Here is a 19,802-nt window from a genome sequence, read left to right on the forward strand (position 1 = left end):
TATCTTGTCTAATCAAAGGGAAAGGATTGACAAAAATGGGAGATGAACAGTTGCTATGGAAACAGTGGTATCCCTGGCAGAGGTGGACTCAGCAGATCCATGAGCACAATCCCAGGCAATTCTGAGCTCACAAAGGCTTGAAATCAGTCACAGAATCACCAAGATTGGAAAAGACCTTCAAGATCATCCAGTCCAAATGTCCACCTACCAGCAGTGTTTCCCTGCTAATCCACATCCCTTATAGAATCATGGAATCTACCTTGGGGAAGCATTCTGTACATGTACTGCACCAAACATATGATGGCATCTATCAGGGATAGGATTCTTCCTTAAAGCAATTCCCAGTTTGTTTCTATTCCATGCACATTATTAAGCAAAACTGTGAAGGAGGGAATGCTATGCAAACCATTTACATATTGATGGAGTGCAAGGAGTGCCGAACAGCACCCCCTCCTGTGTGCCTCCCTGAGGTTTCTCTGGTGGTCCCAGACTGCAGGGAGAGATTCAAAGGCACAAAGGGCAATAGCTTGTCAAAGCCACAGCATCAAAGAAAGCCTGAACTCCAGACTTGCTTATTTCCTTGCTTCCGAGTGGTCTCCCTGGGACTCAAGGCAGTGAGTATGGCAATCAGCCTTAATGTTTGCCCAACCAACTCAGAGATGTCATCCTGGTCGGTCACAAATATTATATTGCTGGTGCTGTTTTCCATGCACACCCTCCAGTTTCTGCCAAAATATGATACTGTAAGCATCTCCCATGGGTCAGTGATCAGAAACAAATCAAAGAGCCAATTAAAATATGAGTTGAAATGATCTACAGGAGCGAAGCTGCATGTGGGGCTAGTGGATTTATTTACCTTTTTTCTCAACCTCTACATACTTTCAGTCATCTCACTCTGTGCAGCTCAAATGTGTCTTCAGTTTAATATTTGAACTGCAGATTTAACAGGCTGATAGGAGTTGAGCAGTCCAGAGGGAGGAACCTGTTCTCTTGGAACCTGTTCTCTTAGCAGAGCTCTGCACTTGCTTCTCGTATCTCTTTCTGCACAGTCTGTGCAAGACAGCTGAGCAAGCAGAAATAGCATAATCCCTGTGACCCAGGTCTGTATATGGGCTGTGAGGCCTTGCCCTATTTTTGGATAAAGAGAGGCAGGTCTGGAAGGCCTCCCTGGTTGTTGGTCCTACTACAAAACAATGGTGCTGCCCATAACAGAGAGCTATCTATGTATTTCTTGTCTCAGGAAGCCAAGAGATGCCTGTGCAACAGCTATGATGAACACACCACTGCATTTCTTCAGGTTTATGGTAATTTTATTGATTACTTAATGAACCTGTGCTTTTGTCTGCTAAGCTACTGTCCTCCACTCATGGCACACAGCAGCGCTTGGGGAGTAGTCTGTCTGCATGTGTGGTGTAAGACCACCATGCAAATCTTTGCAGCAGTACTTTGTACCAGTACTGACAGATGGCAGGTTTCCTCTTCAGGAAACCACACTTCTTCCACCAGAGAATGAGTTTACTGAAAGTTTGAATCTCCCAGCTTCAGGGAAAGGAGCTTCAATCTATTCTGTCATCTAGGATTAAAAGGTCTGAGCCTCCATTTGCAACTGAAGGCATCACTGCTAAATTGCTGAAACCAAAGCCTGAATAAAGGCTGCAGAGATCTGTCCCACTATGCACAAACTATTTTCTGCATGAGTTTGTTCAGACTGCAGCTCTGCCACTGTAGGGCCATGAACAGTGACTTATGATCAGTCAACCCTATCTGAAAGCATGACCTCTGAGCATGATTCCGCCTATGGCCATAGATCCTCCAATGTTACACACCTCTCTGGGTGGAATAATGCTGACTGTCTGAGCAGGAAGATGAAGCTGAGGGTTCAGCAATGGAATAGTGTGAGGGCTCTGGGGATTGAATTATTGCACAGGTATCACTCTGGCTGCATAAAGGAACCTCATCTGGCATGAAAACAAGGGGGAAGCTGCTGAGCAGCTCCTCTGCTGAGAAAAAAGGGGGAAGAACAAACGAGGAGCTTTGACAACTTTTGTCTTAGCATCACACTGCATTCCCTCTGGAGAAGAAGGAGGGAGATTCAAATCATCAGCAAATCAGGCTGAGCCATGATGAGAAAATCCCTCCAGGCTCTCCACTCCATCACACCTGAGCAGAATTTTGTACTCTGGCTTTTATACAAGCCCCAGGCCATCTGTGTTTCTTTCTCCTTCTAGCACCAGACCCTCCCAGCAAAGGCTCTGCCTGACACTGTGTACTCAGGTGTGCTGTGAGCCATTCCTCAAAGCTCCAGCTGGGGCATTTTGCCACTGAAGATGAGGTGACATGAAAAGTGCAGAGTAAAATGCTGACTTCAGCTATGCTGCTGTAAATTTTCTGATGTCAGTGATGTTCCTTAAAGCTCATAGTCATGGGAGAGCAGAAATTATGGTCTATGTTGTTTTTTTCAGCCTTTGCTTGCTATTTATTGTGAGAAAGCCATAAAACATAGAGAGAGGACATGAGAAAGCTGCCTGGGGAGCAGTAACTCTCCAAGCAGAGTCTGGATCTTGACTATTCATGTGTTTGGAGGCTTCCTGCTTTGGGATAATGGAGATGGTTTGGTTCCTTTTTTGTTGCAGTAAGGATACCACCACAGGCTCTGGTGATACGAAATGCTGTCTCCAGCTAACTGATGGTAGAAATAATAGGAGCACAGGGCTTGACTCCTGGCTTAGAGTCCATCAAACCATATGCTTGTTTGTTTTCTCTAGATACCTAACTGTTGTGATGGGACAAACTAAAAGAGAGGAGATTTAGATGTAGACTGGATATAAAGGAAGAAGTTTTTTTATAATAAGGGTGGTGAGGCTCTGGCATGGGCTGCCCAGAGAGGTGGTGGTGTCCCATCCCTGCAGACAGCCAAGGTCAGGTTGGATGGGCTCTGAGCATCTGATGGAGCTGTGGGTGCTCCTGTTCAGTGCAGGGGGGTTGGACCAGACGGCCTTTAAGAGTCCCTTCCAACTCAAACAATTCCATGATCTTAACTCCAAGAATTTGAAGTGGGACAACCACTGAGAGAGAGGGCTGGAAGAAGTTCAGGCTCTCCAGGTTTACTGCTCCCTGGGCACAAATACATTTGGAGTTGCAGTAACAATGGAGCGTGGATGCAGGGGCAGATAAATGTAAGACCTGTTATGTTAAAAACCTCCAGCTGAGGAGCTGCTCCTGCAGAGCAGAATCCCACACCAAAAGGACATTTCTTAATGATGTCAGGAGGGGCCATTTGCAAAGCTTGCTGCAGCAGCCTCTGGTTTAATAAGCTGGAGCAGGGATGCGATTCCACTCCCAAAGGGGCTGTGGGAGGTTAGAAAGGTGGTCTTACTGTTCCAGCACATTGCACACATTGCAGCACAATGAGCAGCAGTGAGGGGAGGATTTCTGCAGGATCCTGTGCTAAGCTCAGGTTGAAGGACCTTCTTTTTTTTCTCTACCTCTTTGATCAATAAGCTTACTGGTGAGACCTACAGCTGGAGTCTGCCAAGTCCACTTAAAACAAATGTCTATACAGCTTTTGGAGGAGGTATTTACAGGAGTATTATGCCTTTATGAACACTGTGAAAGATTTGCTTTGTTCCTCGGAGCCTTGGGTTTCTTCCCCAAAGTGGAGGTGGGATGGGCAGAGATACAGCATGATGCTTTGCTCACCTTTAAAGCCAAGCAGACAAAGTTTTCAGGAGTGTTTTAGTCTTGGGAGTCAGTGCAGCAGCCAATTAAGCGGTGTCACAAGGCATTACAGCTGATGCCTGTATTTATGGGATCTATTTAAACTTGGATGAGCGAGAACTGCTTTTTGTTGCACGTGTACAGCACCCAGTGCTGTAGGGCATCATCACAGACCTTGGTCCCAGGTACTGCAAGATCTAACCATAAAAATTAACTCCAATCCAAGAGTGTAAGGCAGCACATTTTTGCAGAGGATGAGATGGGAGACATAGATGGAGAATGTGGGTGATATGATACACAAGATGACACTAATAATGGGTGTACATAACAAATGTGTGAAGCCTTCACTTTCTGCTCGGGTGTTTTTTTTGAGGTTTAATGAAAGAAAATAATGAACAAGTAAACACTCCAAATTGTCAGAACAATTCACTCCTGAACAAACTATACTTGGTTTATAATGAATCAAGTACACATCTTTTTCATCAAGTGAGCAATGCTCATTAATTAAATATATTACATTTCAGAGCCCCCAGCATTCAATTATTCATCCAACAAGCAGTACGTGTAATCCACCATCCAGGCTCACAAACAATGAAAGCAACAGGAATAAGCTTCAAAGCAGGACAATCAACATCTGGGAAAGCCAGCAGACTGTTCCTTTATCCTCAGGAACATGTAAAGCAAATGTTCTACTTGCAGGACAAATATACACAGGAAACACCTCTGATTCCAGCAGAAAGAGTCCTGATCAACAAAGCAGCTTCCTTGCCCTGAGAGCACCCTTATCACAGCAAGGGATCCCATTCTGTTTTTTCTTCCCAACTGCCTTTTTCCATTCCCCAACAACAGGATTATAGAATCATTCAGGTTAGAAAAGACCACTGAGATCACATCCAGCTCTCAAACCACCACCACGATGGCCACTAAACCGTGTTTCTTAGTGTTGCATCCATACATTTCTTGAACACTTCCTTGGATGGTGACTCTTCCGCTCCCTGGGCAGCCTGTACCAGTGCCTTATAACTCTTTCTGGGTCATTTTCTCTAATATCCAACCCAATTCTTCCCTGGCACAACTTGAGGCCGTTACCTCTTGTCTTAAACCAAATCTGATGCACTCAACAGTGCCTGCCCTCTGTATGTCCACACTCTTCATTTTGTATGCAGTTGTGAAGGGTAGGATAGAGACAGCTGAGAAGCACTGGGAACTTAAAGGAGCCGGCTCACCCTAACCACTAGTTCCATCTTTATATGATTTGAGGATCTGAAATATATCAGAGCACATGCTTATTGCTGGAAAATCTTGTCTGTTCTTCTCTGTCTGAGCAGCCCTCAGTATACCTTCTTTTGTACCACCTGGATAGATACAGTGAATATGCTATGTTTCTCAGGGCAATAGCCAGGTTATAAAGCCATTAGCTATGGTACCCAGCCATCTCTCTCCACCCTCAGTGTTTTATACATTAAGCATTTGTGTCCCCCCCACACCTGCAACAGAGGGGAGGCTTGCCTTGAATACACAAGCCCAGAATCTTCCCTTTTTCCTTCTCAAGATTAGAAAAATCATTTTCCTTTCAGCATTTTCTGGATAGTCTTTATGCACTTGTTTCACACAAAGAGTGCAGCAAACTGAAAGCCTTCTCCGCCCACATCAGAGACACATTTGCAGAGCTGAGATATTTTTAGAATAGTGCACACACAGAGTTATATTGTTTGTTGTCTTGGTTAGAAAAAAAGAAAAAAGAAAAAAGAAACAGGCAATTTTCTATACTAAAATTATTTGTGCCTTATTGCTGGGCAGCAGAGAACCAGTCGTCTTGCTGAAACCATTTAAAATCTTTTCTGTGCTCTAAAGATGACAAACAAAATGACCTGGTACATATCAGAGCAGTCATTAACTCTGTCCAACAAGGCAAACTGTTTCTGCCAATGTTAAGATTCAGTTCATCTCTAATGGATACAGACGTGGTTCTCTTGGCTCTAGAAGACTTGCCCATTCCTTATGCTGTTGCTGAATTTGGCTCTGAATTGCACTTTCTTAAAAGTGTTCCTGGAACTTCATGCTGCTCATGAAAACATGCTGAAAAAAAGCCATCTGAGTGTTTATGTTGCAAAATAATAAGCTCTTCCCAGGCTGCACTTACAAACAGCAGATGCTGTGGCCAGGCTAGAGACACAAGCATAGCCTGGGTGCTTTATAAGGCAGGGAAGGGCAGTGGGCTGGGATCTCCTGTACTGCTTTGTCACCCCTGCAAGCACAAATGATGCTGCAGGGTGGGTGAAGGCCCATGGAAGAGGAATGCTGAGCCCATCTCATTTTCCACAAAGCCCAGACTCCACCATCCTGAACTTTCTCCCTCAGCCCCTCCTGTGTTGTCACCTCCCCAGCCAGCCCTCAGCAACACTAAAGCCAAAGGCAGCTGAAGGGCACATCCTTCTCCACCGTGACTTGAAATTGCTGCACAAAGCTGACACGGATGGTTGAGCAGCTGTTGAGTTCCACTGCAAAAGAGTTTCCCTTGGTGATGGGTGAAGCCATTCCTATCTTATCTCTTTTCCCATGGGATGAAAATCACAATATGAGTGTCACATAGGAAACAAGTGAGCGTCATGGGTCATATGTTGTTTGTTTGTTTTTTAATCAGGTAATCATTGGTTTTATTTAAGGCCTTATAATAATTTTAATCTGTTAACCTTGCGATGTTGCACTAAGATTTCTCTCTTCCATGAATTAGATCATTTTGTGAAGTACAGAAGGGATGGGCATACTTAACAACAGAGGTAGTCCTCAAAGACTTATTCTGGGGTGATATAAAACCAGTAATAGCCCTCAGTTACTGCAGAGAAATGCCATGGACTTTGCTGGAGTTAATCTAGGCTCTCACTGTTTCACTCTGCCTATACATCACTGACCTTCTAAGAATAGTGGAAAGCTCTGTTCTGCTCTTCACATATGACTTCAGATGCCATTAATGGTAGCTAGCTTTCCATACTCAGTGGATGAGGAGGACATCTGAAGCAGCCAAGGAAAATCTTCCTGCTATTTTAAATTAAGTTTTAAAACATCTGTTTATCTATCTATCCTCAGCTATCTCTATCTATCCCTGTCTATTGATCATCTAGTTATATCTAACTATCCACCCATCCATTTTTGTGCTTACTTATTCTGATGCTTTAGCACCATAAAATCCAAGAAAGGGTACAAACTTTATTAAGTTCCAGGTGGAAAGATGGATGAAAGTCCACTTTCTTCCATTTTCTGATCCAATTTCCATCTCTGAATGCCTTCAAGCAGCTTGGGGCACCAATTCAAAATGTCAGGTATTTCAGTGAAAGAGACGATGCTGCAGTTTCCTGCCCACATATTCCATTGTACTGCTGGCATGCGAGTTGGCCCTCCAACATGCACATGCTATTGAGTCCTAAATGACAGCTTGTTTAACTAGAAAGCAGGCCCATTTTTATCTTAACAAAGGACATCCATTTCTTGCTCTTATTTGCCCTGCCTGAGAGTTTGCACAGCTCTTCTGATTGTTCCCCTCCCAACAGCACTGTGAGCCCATGACCCAGCTCTTGCCCAGTGCACCTCAGGCACATCAGCTGCCAGTGACATTGTACACCCATGCGTGTGCCTGGAATATTTTTATGCTTCAGAAAACAATCAAATCAATTCATCTCAGGGAAGACAGGCATAATTCTTCCCTGCTAACACTAGATTAGGCACCAAGAAGAAAATGAGATGAAAGCTGGAGCATCAGTAGCCCCCTCCGTGCTGTTGACCGATGTCTTGGGGGACGGGCACAGATTCCTTTCAAGCTTTCTTCAAACCCTTCATACAGACCACCCATTGGGAACCCACATCAGTAACAAACAAACAAAGAAATAAAACAGAGCCATTTTTCACCCAATTTACTTGCATGTTAAAATAAACACAAGTTCCCAGGTAGAACAGGGGCTCCTGGTGGGTTCTGTTGAGTCTGTGAGATTCTTGGTAGTGGAGTACAGCATTTCTCTACTCCAAAGCAATCTTGGCACAGATAGTTGGTTATATAATCTTTTTTTTTCAGCAACTGGCAAATAGATAGTAATGATAATGCTTCTAAAACCTGGTGATTGCATTCAAAGACAACAGCAAGGTGTTTTACCAACTGAGCTGACAAAAAGGTTGGTCACAATCTTGAGCTCCCCAACTCCTGTGTTCGGGATCTGTACTTTCAGATTGAAGCTGATCTGGCTGAAGGGAGCTTGGAACAACATCGGTTCCACAGCGCTAAGGTTTTTCCTTTTTGCTTCACTCCTTTGCACTGCCACATGGCAGCAGCTTAATGACCAGGCAGTGCCACCCTCATTAGGCTGGATTTGTCCCCGTTCCTGACAAGGCATGAAGGAAATAGCACTCTTCCAGCACTGACAGCTTTTTGTACCCACTTTGCATAAGCTCAGCCATTATACCATGTAAGCAGCAGGTGGATTATTTGGAATAAGGACGGTCTTTGTTGTTTCTAACAGGGCTACAGCTGACCCAAACCCTACCAGCCCTAACTGCAACCTGCTTTTCCCATCCGTGCAATTAAGAGCCCCTCTTCTCATTAAGCGGGTCTGCCAGGGAGTGAGCCTGGGTGGGACAGCCCTATGCAGTGTGCCAGGACAGCCCAAGGCTGCCAGCTGGCTCTGGGCTGGATGGCAATGAGATGGAGCACGGGAAAAGTAGCATGGCAGAAAATAGCAATACTAAATTTGTCCTGCAGCAAAACTGCTGTCCTCTCTTGGTACAGATTGATTTCAGTGTGATTGTTTCAGCTGCTTTTTGGCAGCTGATCCCCAGCCCTCTAACTTCACCCTGCAACTCCAAAATCCTACTGCAGGGCAGGTCAGCATCCAACAGGCAGATTGCTGCTCTCTGTGCTGTTCCTCATTTCAAACCGTGCCTGGATGACAGAGATGAATCCTGGCTGGCATCTCAGCACCTCACAAATGCTGTGCTGTTGAAGGCTGGACCTGTACATTGCTTCTGGGCTATGCAAGCTCCTTTTCAGCCCAAATAGGATCAGAAGGACTCAGTTCTGCCTCCTCTCCCTTCCTCCAGCCCCACCAGGCTGCAGACTCCTTAGTGTGAAGGAAATCACTGGCATGTTTTGCCTTCGATACATTCAGAAACAGAAAGTAAATGCAGTGTGGAAAATGCCAATTTTAAGGGACCTGGATTTAACACGATTCTTTGTACCATCTACAATTCAGCATCATTTGTTTTGCTAAGCTGAATGTGGATTCTCAGACTGCAAAGTACTGCCAGTAAATCTCAGCATTAAGGATGTCATGGGTATAACAATTTTCCCCATGAACTGAGCCAGCAGGCAGTACTTCTGGGGTCACTGCAATGAATTCTGCCACAGCCAGCACAGACCAAGAGAGGGCACTACCCAGGAGTGGCAGCTGCTCACAGAAATGGGTTGACCAGTCCTCCTTTCATGTCTTGCTGAACAGATTGGTGTGTTACAAAAGCAGACACCTCCACTGTAAGCAGCTCCCCGACCACCAGACTGCACAGAAGACTTAACAGTGGGTGCACACACCTTCAGAGAAGACTATTTCCAGCTGGCCATGGATTTTGTGAGACCTTTTGCAATCCTCGTTTTGTTTTTACAAAGAAAATGCTCAGGGCTGAAAGGAATGTTACCGTTGTGCTGCAATATCTCATCTGGGTTGGAAAACGAACAGAGGCTGACCAGATGTTCTGCTCTGATTACTAATGGACTAAAAAACAAAGAGGATCACACTGCCAGAGGCTTTCAGTTTTGATGATTAATTTGTTAAAATTCTGAAATCATTTTCCCTAACCACCAGCCACGTTTCTCAGAGCTCCCCGTACACCTCCTTAGCAGCTAAAACCATCTTTTCTTCCCTAAGATAACAGCCCAAGACTTATTAACTTCCTACTAACATAGCAAAGCCAACCTTAAAACCCACGACAAGACACTGAGACGAGAGGTGAGAAGAGCATTTCTAAGGGTCAGAGGTGCACGGGACTGGAGCAGCGTGCTCAGCTGGAGCAGTGTTTGCTACCAACCAAACTTGGTTAAAAGCTGAGCTTGGGTCATTTGTGAAAAAAAAAAAACTGGCGGATGCTATTTGCAGGAACAAAACACTCCATGACCTGGGGAATGTCCTCCTGTCTGTGCTCCTAATAAGAGCATGTTTTAATAAACAAAGAAATGCCTTTTCTGTTTCACATTCAAAATGAATGCGCAATAGGAGGAACACGAGTAACTGAAAACACCAGTCACGGTGACAAGACATCTTTCTCTACACCACCCCGACTAATTAACAGGGGAAGAATCCGAAGATGTGAATCAAAAAAAGATGAATTTTCCTTTCCTTCTTTGTCTGTTTTGCTTCTGGGCTGTTGTTGCTGCAGCATTCGACGTCTTGTTTGCAGCCACTGCTGGAGAACAGTTGGAATTTTAAAGAAGTCTTTGTTTCTTTATTTTAAGAAAGAGAAATGTCTGTTTGTGTTGGGACCTGTGGGAGCAGTACCTTAGAAGGGTTCAGAGTCCGTAACATCCATGAATACTCTCAGGAAAATCAACAGGGTTAGTTATTTATGGAGAAAATCCACCCATTTTAATCAGGCACATGAGCTTTGTAACAACACACCACACCTTAAGAATGAGCAAGTAAAGCAGCAAACACAAATATATGCAAAGTGGTGTACCAGCTGCTTCTGTGCACTTGGGCAAATATCTCTTGCTCTCTGAGAGCATGGACCATTATGGGATGTCTCCTGAAGTCAGGGGAGGCTGTGGGTTCTCATGTCTCACCTGTTATTGGTTCAGACCCCGTTCCAGCTAATAACATCATACAGTATGCTGACAAATACAGGGCAATTAATTTGTCTGGGGCAGGCCCAGGAAAACTGTTAGAGCAGTAGTTTGGTGACAAACGGAATGAGACAACCATGTTTCTGATCAAAGCAGAGAAAAGCATGCAGCTTGATTGAGACTTCCTGTGGCTACAGATCGCTGCTTATGTGATCTGAAGGGCAATTCTTTCTTTAACTGTTTTAAAAGTTGTGCGTTCTTCATTGAGCAGTTTCCCCCAGTACAGGAGCCGTTCAGCTCAGCAAGAGCAATTTCATTCAGTTGTTTGCAATGTAAGTAGGGTACAAAGTGCATGAAAAATTAAGCTGAAATGGCTAATAACCATTTATTGGCTGCTTGTACATTTTGCTTTTCTTTGTAAAGCCGCCTGTCCTTTGCCTTATTTTTTCAGTGCAAATAAGAGCTTTCTTTGAATACTATACCCCTTAACAATCCTGTTCCTAGAGGTTAGCATTGAACTAGACACCAACTCGAGATACACTGTGTTCCTTTGGGCCTTGCTATCTATCTAAATAGGGACTGAAGGAAATTATGTTATGTTTTAATCCAACAAGACTTCCATACACAGAACATCTTTTTCTTCTCCACTTTTCCAATGCTGTTTGATAACTTACAACAGACATTTGTACTTCAATGGGATGACAAACTACACATCTGGATAAGATACATTTATAGGTGACGAATCATCACTAATTAGCTTCTGAAACAACCTCCTCCAAATTAGATACTACTGACAAACAATAGCAAAGCTAGTCATGTTAATGAAATGCTGTTGCTATGGAAAGTAAAAAAACAACATCCCTGTAAAGGTGAAAATAAACTCATGCTTCCTTTTTCTCACTGCGTAAAGGCACCAAAAAGCATTGAAGATAAAGCTGCTCCTAACTACATGCACCACTGAACCGTGCTTTTAAAGGGGCCGTTTATTCCCCCATTTGAAAACATTTAAATCCTGCATTTAAATTTTGGGAAGAAACATCCCAAATGCTTGCAGTTAGGATGTTTTTTAGGATGTTCATAAAGTCATAGACGTATTGAGGTTGGAAGGGATATGTGGAGGTTGTCTACTTCAAGGTCCTACTGAAACCCATTCAATCAGGTTGTAGAGGGCCCTGTCCATTTAAGCATCAAAAATCTCCAAGTCTACAGATTGCTTTACTTCTCTGGGTCCTCCTTTAGCTTTTGTCTGCCCATGTAGTGAAAACATTTTTCCTTTTGTCTAATTGGAATTTCTCAAGCTGTGACGTGTCATTTCCTTTATCCTATCACCGTGAACATCCAAGAAGAGTCTGCTCCTTTGTGCTCCTGCACTGGGTACTTGTAGACTCTCCTGATAGCCTTCTCTTCTAAAGCTATATAAATCCAGTTTTATCAGCCTCTCCTTGAACATCTTGTTCTCCAGTATTCTAACTCTAATTGTTTTGACAGCCTTCCTCTGGCCTTGCTCTGGTATGTCAATGTTTTCCTTGTACTGCAGAGCAATTTGAACCCAGTGCTTCAGATGTGGTCTCACAAATGCTCAATGGAAGGGAATAATCACTCCTCTTCAGTTGGCTATAGTTTTTCCAGTGCAGCCCAGTATGTGGTGGCCTTCCTCACCACAGGGTCACACTGTTGACCCATGTTCAGCTTGTCTGCAAGGATCTCCGGGTCTTTTTTCCGCAAAGCTGCTTTCTATTCATTCATTGCCCAACCTTTCCTGCTGCACAGGGTTGTTCTGCCCCAGATGCTGGACCTCACAAGTGCCTTTGTTGAAAGCCCATTTCATGCCAGTTCATTTCTTCAGCCTGTCAAGGCCCCTGTGAATAGCAGCCTTCTATCATACACTTTCTTTCTACAACTTGGTATCCCTGTAAACTTCCTGAAAGTGCTTTCTATCCCATTATCCACATCACTAATTAAAAAGTTCCACTGATGATATATGCAACATCTTTTGACTTTTTTTTCCTCTGAAGGGTACATATTCTTGCAGATATCTACTCGAGGCCAGTGTCCTTGCTGATATGAACTAATGTTTTGCTGTGGAAGTCAGTAAAGGAAATGATCCCTGGAACAAAGTCTGAAGCAAGTTTGATGTCTGTCCAACAGCTCCAGAACAGCAGACATATCTAGTAACATAAATGATCTGTTCTCCCAGCCTAAGCTCTTTAATAAACATCTGGTCCTTGTCCTTCCACCCTCAACCATCTTGCATGCAGACATACTCCTACAGCTTGCAAAGTGGGTTATGGGAGGGCAAGTAAGCTGCTGAAAACATTACAAGAGGTTGTCAACTTTCCTTCGCTAATAGGAAGCATAGTGACATGATACACATCTGAGCCTGCCTTCTGTCATGGAGATCCTTGATTTATATCCATAGAGACCGAGTATAGATGACAATTACATGGGTCTTTGAGACCACAGAAGCAACACAACAGGCTGAAAAACGAAATGAGCACATTAAGTCAAGGCTATTTCATAGAATCATAGAGTTGTTTTAGTTGGAAGAAACCCTTAGAGGCCATCTAGTCCAACCCGCTCTGCAATGAACAGGGACATCTTCGGGTCGATCAGGTTGCTCACCATTTATCTCAATAAAGGATGTCAATCCTGAACATCAGGACCCCTTGTCCAAAATTCCTCTCATTTAGTCGCAGCATCATCTGCACTCCACACAAATTTAACAGCCCACTCCTCTTTATCATGGAGAGTATTTCTCCTCTGAGAGGCAGAACCATAGAAGGCAAACTAGAAGGTCCTAACCTTTACAGACGAAGGAAACCTTTTAGCTTTCCTGAATGAATGACACATCTTTGTCATGCAGCCTGCCTGTTAACAGTTAACAGTGACAGGTTGAGGAGCATGGTCTGGAAGGTGGCCAATGCCTCCAGCTCCACGCTCAGAGTTGTTGTGTTAAAAAGAGAGCATTCTGTTCCCTCTCTCGTTGTTTCCCCTCTCACTAGGGCCCGTTGTTACAGCCTCACGCCTCCTTGTGTGAAGGCCAACAGCGAGGCTTTGTTCAAGAAGCAGCTGCTGAGAAGATGTACTATCTCATGGAATGACCTACTGACATTTCTCCCCCTGCTCATTAGTAAGCAGTGAATAATTAGGAGAACTAGGGCGGATCGCACGGCCTGTTTCTTTCAGAGTAAAAAATCAGCTCCTTAGATCTTAGTGTGCCCCAAAAGGGATTCCCTCGTATTGTGGGCTTTTTGCAAGGCCAGAAGAGCTGGCTGTATATGGTCTTCTTCTCATCACCTGATAGTGCTCAAAGCTGAATGGAATAGGGCTGAGGACAGGGTGTCCTGGCCCTGACCGGGCTCCAAGTGCCTGCTTACCTTGGCTGCAGCAAGAGCAGCTCAATTTAGCCAGGAACCAAGCCAAGGATCCTGCCTGCATACATGACACGTGCTTGTTTACTCAATAATCTTTGGTACAGGGTGGGTCTACAATAATGAGGAAATGGCTGAGTGGTTGCAAGCAGCAGAGTAAGTGGGGAAACAGAGGGAATGATATCTAGTCTTTCACAATCCTTACTGCAGTCCAACATGATTGCCTAGTGATGTGCACATACAGGGGCAGTGGGGATAGAGCATCTGCACTGCCTTCCCCTCATGCAAACAATGCTTGCATCCACTCTTGCTTATCTCATGGAACTTATAGGCCTGCTCTGTATCACTGATTATGTGACAAACCTATCTGTCTTCAAAACAATGGTCAGACAAACAAAAAAGATTGCTTTGAGCCACCTTGGTTTGTTTTGGCATGTTTTCATAGCACACATTAGATGAAACTACACAACTAATGTCAGGAGCTCAACTGTCTCGCTTGTGTGTGTCTGTGCCAGAAGTGCATCCAGTCCTTACAATTTCTCAACTCCCGTGACTCAGCACAGTGATTTCCCCCCTTTTACATCAGTATGGTTTCCATATTATTCTCAACAAGTCCATCAAACTCATCTCTGGAGCGGAGGGAAGGGAAACACCTCTGAGTACCCTTGTCCCTTCCCAAACTCAAATGCTTTAAGCAAAACTGATGATGCTCAGACTCATCATCTATTTATTTTTAGTTTTCTGTGGTCTGGCTGCTTCCTCCCTTGACAATGTTGTTTCATCTGCCTTCACAAGACAAAATAAAAGCCACACATGCATTTCCAAATCTCAGCTTGTGGCCTTTGCTCAAGCATGAGACACCATAGGTATTTGATTTCTTGCTGTCGTGTGGCTGCTTTCCCCAAACAGAAGCACTGCTTCCTGCCTTGAAGGATGCCATGTGGTGATGGGCTGGCAGTGGGACTGGATGGTCTTAGTGACCTTTTCCAACCTCAGTAAGTCTATGACTCTATGATCTTAGTGTGGACAAAGGTCTAGCACTGACATGACAGGTCTGCTTCTGAGATGACTTCAGCAGACTAAGACTAAATAAGTATCTATAACAAGCTGCTCAAAAATCACTACACAGCTTTGTTCAGTAAAACTCCTCTCAAAGCACTCACAACTGCTTGTTACATCACAGGTTATCCCCTGAGACTGGGCTATGCCGTATTCTGGTACACTTATAGGCACTATTTGGCATCCCTGTACTGTAAGAGGTGTATAGAGATCACTGTCTATACTGATCACTTTTTCTTCTGAGATACATGCTCACTGTTATCAACAGAACCCAATCCCATGTAGCAGACTGAGAGACAGCAAGAGGAAATACATCACCCAATTGAAAGAGTGCATTCAAGACCACAGGGAAAGTTAGACCTTTAAGCAACATGAATCATTTGGCCTGTATTTTCCAAGAGGTTCAGACTTCTTTTCCTCAGCAAACTGTCACTGCTATAGGGCAAGCGGTCACCTGTCAGCAGAGGCAGATGGCAGGAGGAAGTTTACTTGTTAGCTGTTTGTTTTATAGGAGGACTTTGCTCCGGAATCCTACAGTTTTCTCACTGCCTACAGAATTACACAATGTTCTGCAGTATTTGAACTCTCACCTTGTAACTGCACCCCGTGGTTTTACCTCCTGCATGCCCTGCGCATGCTGAGCATTCTTCACTGCTGCCCTGGAGGGCAGATAAGCCTGACTGCTACCTTTGTTCAACATCTGGAGAAGCAAAGGCCAGGGAGAGTTAGAATGGTTGGGAACTGTACCAGATCTGGAGTCAAAACAGGGATAAAACAGCACTGGCTGTGCTCTGCCAGCCCAGCCATACAGCCATCCTCTACAGGCTCCTATTAACATACAGGGGATGCTAGGAAGAGAAAAGTTGAGTGATGGGGAAAACCAGCGTGATTCTTCCCTGCTATATCCCCTGAGGTGCCATCTCTGCTTTTCATGTAGCAGCATGTTTATGGCTCAGTCACCCCCTGGGTTAAAAGGGGAGAATGGATGAGTTCCAGCAGGGACTTGTGGGTCCATATGACACTTGACATAGATCAAGGGTCAAAGAGTCATTTAAGTGTCCCCTTATATCCCCGTTACTTTTGTTCTGTCACAGGCTCTCCGTCTGGCAGTATTTGAAGCTACATACACAAAGATTTATGCCCATATACTTGTATCACAGCAGGACACATTAATCACCACTTAGCAGCTCTCTCTCCAATCCAAATAAATGGTCATAAAATACTGAAAGATGGACAAGTAGAGATAATCTGAAGAAAAACGGGCTAATTTCTCCACAGGGAATGTACTTGCGGAATTTAATCCGGAGCTCTGAAAAGTTTCCTTTTAGGTTAGGAATTTTCTGTTTGGAACCACTAGCAAAAATATTGAAAGAGAGCTTTTGTGAAGAGGATTTGAGAAGAGCTGGGCTTCATGCAGAGGAAATGCACAGGAAGAGAGGGGAACTCACCCTGGCTGCTGGGTCTCCTCCTGCCTTGCAATTGCCACTGCTAGATGAATAAATATGTGAATTCAGAATATGCCCAAAAGGGAACACAACAACAATCCAGTACAGCATTTTGTACTCCTGCAAGTGCTGATACTTCCAGGCCCACGGTGATCTCACATCATCAGGAGCACTGCTCTCTAGGAACATTCCCTCATTCTGGTGTCCATGAGCGGTTCCTTCTCACTGCAGTATCCTCATTTTTATTAATGCTCTTATTAGTGCTGACATCCTTCTTAGTCATTTCCCCCCTCCCAGTTTGTCTGTGCTCAGTCCTTTTTAACCTTTCTCTTCAGACCAATCCTTCCCAGCTCTATGAATAAATAAAAGCCTTCTGTTCTCATCAACAAAATGGTCTTTTAAGGGTTGCAAGAACAACACAGCAATCACTTGGAAAAAAAACCAAACACAACAACTAATATTCGAAGCATTTCAAAGCCTCCAGCTATCTTCTGCTTTTTAAAAATACACACTTAGAGAAAGCAATGAGGAAATTAATGGGGAGCACCAGCAGCAGTAGGTGTCTGAGAGGGACCTCTTAGCCCATCTGCGGTGCTCCCCAACATTACAAAGTACTGTCCTCAAGCAAATCTAAAGGCTAAGATCTGCTACCTGGTTAGGGCTAAGTAATTCACTTTCCTCATTTGCATACCAGAAGACCATTACTCATTACCCATAAGTAGCACCAGCAATTCTGAGTGAAAAAGAAATCCTGTGCCATCACTGTTAAAAGAGTAAGAGCTAAGTGAATGTATTTCTGTGGGCCTTGGAATGCTTCTGTAACCACGATTAGCTGACATGTACTTTTGAAGGTGAAACTATGGTTGTTCTGGTCTCAGGCCATGTAATGCAACCACACAAATAAGATCCCAGCAAATGAGATATTTCAAGAAGTGAGATGAGGATAGCTGGAACATCATGTGCTTTACCAACTGAAAATGCTTGGACAGGGGAAACAAAGCCACATTCTCTATCCTTTATTCTCATTTTCCTTGGCTTTCTGCTTCACCATACAGATAATATAACTAAAGGAGCTGCAATCTGTCTGCAGCTCCGTGAAGAATTACCATATCACTCCAGTTAGATGACTCTCCCACGGGTATTCCTTCTAAGAGGGCTTCCCTAAATTGATTGCCAATAACCTAATATATTCGTCTGTCTCTTTGTCTGTCATCTGAATGTAGACATAATAAACAGTAATATAGGAAGGAAACAGAAACGTGAAATTTCATTTCAACAAAGCTGAGCCTGGCAGAAATACATAGCAGGGTCATCTCAGCAACCTTAACTCATGGAGCTGCACTCCAGCTACACTCAGAAACCATGGAAAACCATTACCTGCCTATTAAAACACAAGAGACCACAGAATGAAACACTGCATTACAAAGAAAGAGCATTTTTCTCTTCCATGAGGCTGATACTAAACAAAGCAATTTAACAGCATTAGGTGTAAAGGAGACCTAAGAGGTCTTCTGGAAATACGTTTTCACCACTATTGCAGAAAGTTTCTAATAAGTAGCTATGAGATACAGCTGTCTTGAGGTTACTGTGAAATATCTGAAAGAGCAAATGTATGAATAACATACTCTGAGACACTAAGAGAACCAAGCCAGTGCCGCTTCTCTGGTGCCAATAGGAAGGCACAAATTCAGATGAGCACTGTTACCCTGTGATATGCCAGCCGTTTTGCTGTAGCTTTGCATAACCAGAACCAGTGGTGCAGAGCAGCCTTCAGCGAGATTTACAGCCCATGCATAAGCTTTTACAGAATCAGCAGTATAAATGGAAATTATTTTTCCTTCTTTTGACTGAAGGATAGACACCGTATAAATCAGTCAAGTCACACGTACTACAGCCATAGCAACTTCCCAACTCATTTGGGAAATCATGCTAGCCATGCTGTGGAACTGCATGAATAATATCATGCCTGAATTGGGAAATGTATCCATGAGTATTCCACAACAAGAATAAACATCCAGGTCAAAAGATCTACACCAAGCACTTAAGAGTTACTATAAAAAATTATGAAGGGGAAGCAATTATTTTTCCAATGCAATTGAATAACTAATATTATCCAAAGATATCTGAAGGAGGGGACACAATGAGGAAATACATCGGTGACGTGATTTGGGAAGGGGAAAACAGTGGAGGAAAGTTATAATCCTCCATTTGCTCTGGGCAGATTTGGCAATGGAGGTGTGTGTTATAGAATTGTTGGAGTTGGAAGGGACCCTTAAAGGTTAGCCCATCCAACTACACAGCATTGAACAGGGACACCTACAGCTCCACCAGGTGCTCAGAACCCAGTCCCTGTCCTTCAGCTCAGGCTGTAACTGTATGACTCCAGACAAGGTCTGTCACCACTCACCTCTTTAGGTGGAAATATTATTTTACAGAGCCTAAAATACATTAATTGTCTCTGTAGCTTAGTGAATCCAGTCTCTTTTAAATGAGCTCTTTGTGTAGTACAATTGCATTTTCAGTGTTCTGCTTTCAGGTTCCTCTTTGCCCTCTCCCTCTTGTGATGATGAAAACCAAACTAAGTTGACAATGAATGCTGTAGGTCTGACAGAGAGAATGAAGCTCTTAAGCAGTCCGAGCAATCAGAAGTATGTTAAGTGAACTGATCAATCCAGCAATTCTGTCTATAGGAAGAAAAACACAACATACCTATGATTCTCTAGTAAAAAATAAAAAATAAAATAAAATAAAAAAGTCAAGGAAAAAGAGAGCAAATATCTGTCTCTTTATGCAGTACAATAAATGCCTGACAGGATCCTTCACCCCAGAGTCCCTTCTCGCCTACAGAAGAATCATTCTCTGTACCAAACCCATGCAATAAATACAATGCTCTATCACTTTTTCTAGACTCACTGCTTCAAATATTGCTATTTCAACTCTACTTCTCAAAACTATTACTGAGTGTCTGGGGAATAAGGAATGAAGCCCTGCTCAGCATGCATAATGAGCAACCACAATCCTGGGGTGCTGGGCCCTGGCATCTGAATAAAGTGCTTGTGCCTCACTCAGTCACTTTTTGTATACATTGTGGTCTACTAAGAGCAGCTTCAGGGTGAACAGCACATAGTCCACGCCACTGCCTTTCTCATGAACTTTGTGCCATAAAGATAGCAAAAGAGGAATGGGGAACTTTCCTGCTGGGATGACTGCACACTCCCACTAGCCGACGTCTGAATCAGAAGGAAGTATATGGACGTGAATGAGACCACACTTACAACATTTGTGCCCATTTAAGGAGAAACAGACTCCTGTGGTCAGCAGAGATACTTTTGCACAGGTCAACTGTCTCTGAGAAATCAGCTCTGCGTGACATGTGATCTGCTGCCTGTAAAA

The 19,802-nt window shown here is 43.7% G+C and overlaps 1 protein-coding gene across 5 annotated transcripts in view; it reads right to left on the reverse strand.

The window, feature by feature from the left end:
* Positions 1–19,802, reverse strand: part of MGLL (monoglyceride lipase) — a 54,487-nt gene that overhangs the window by 15,022 nt on the left and 19,663 nt on the right. The window lies entirely within an intron of this gene.

The sequence above is a fragment of the Excalfactoria chinensis genome, chromosome 12 (genome assembly GCF_039878825.1).
Source record: "Excalfactoria chinensis isolate bCotChi1 chromosome 12, bCotChi1.hap2, whole genome shotgun sequence".
Taxonomy (NCBI): Eukaryota; Metazoa; Chordata; class Aves; order Galliformes; family Phasianidae; genus Excalfactoria; species Excalfactoria chinensis.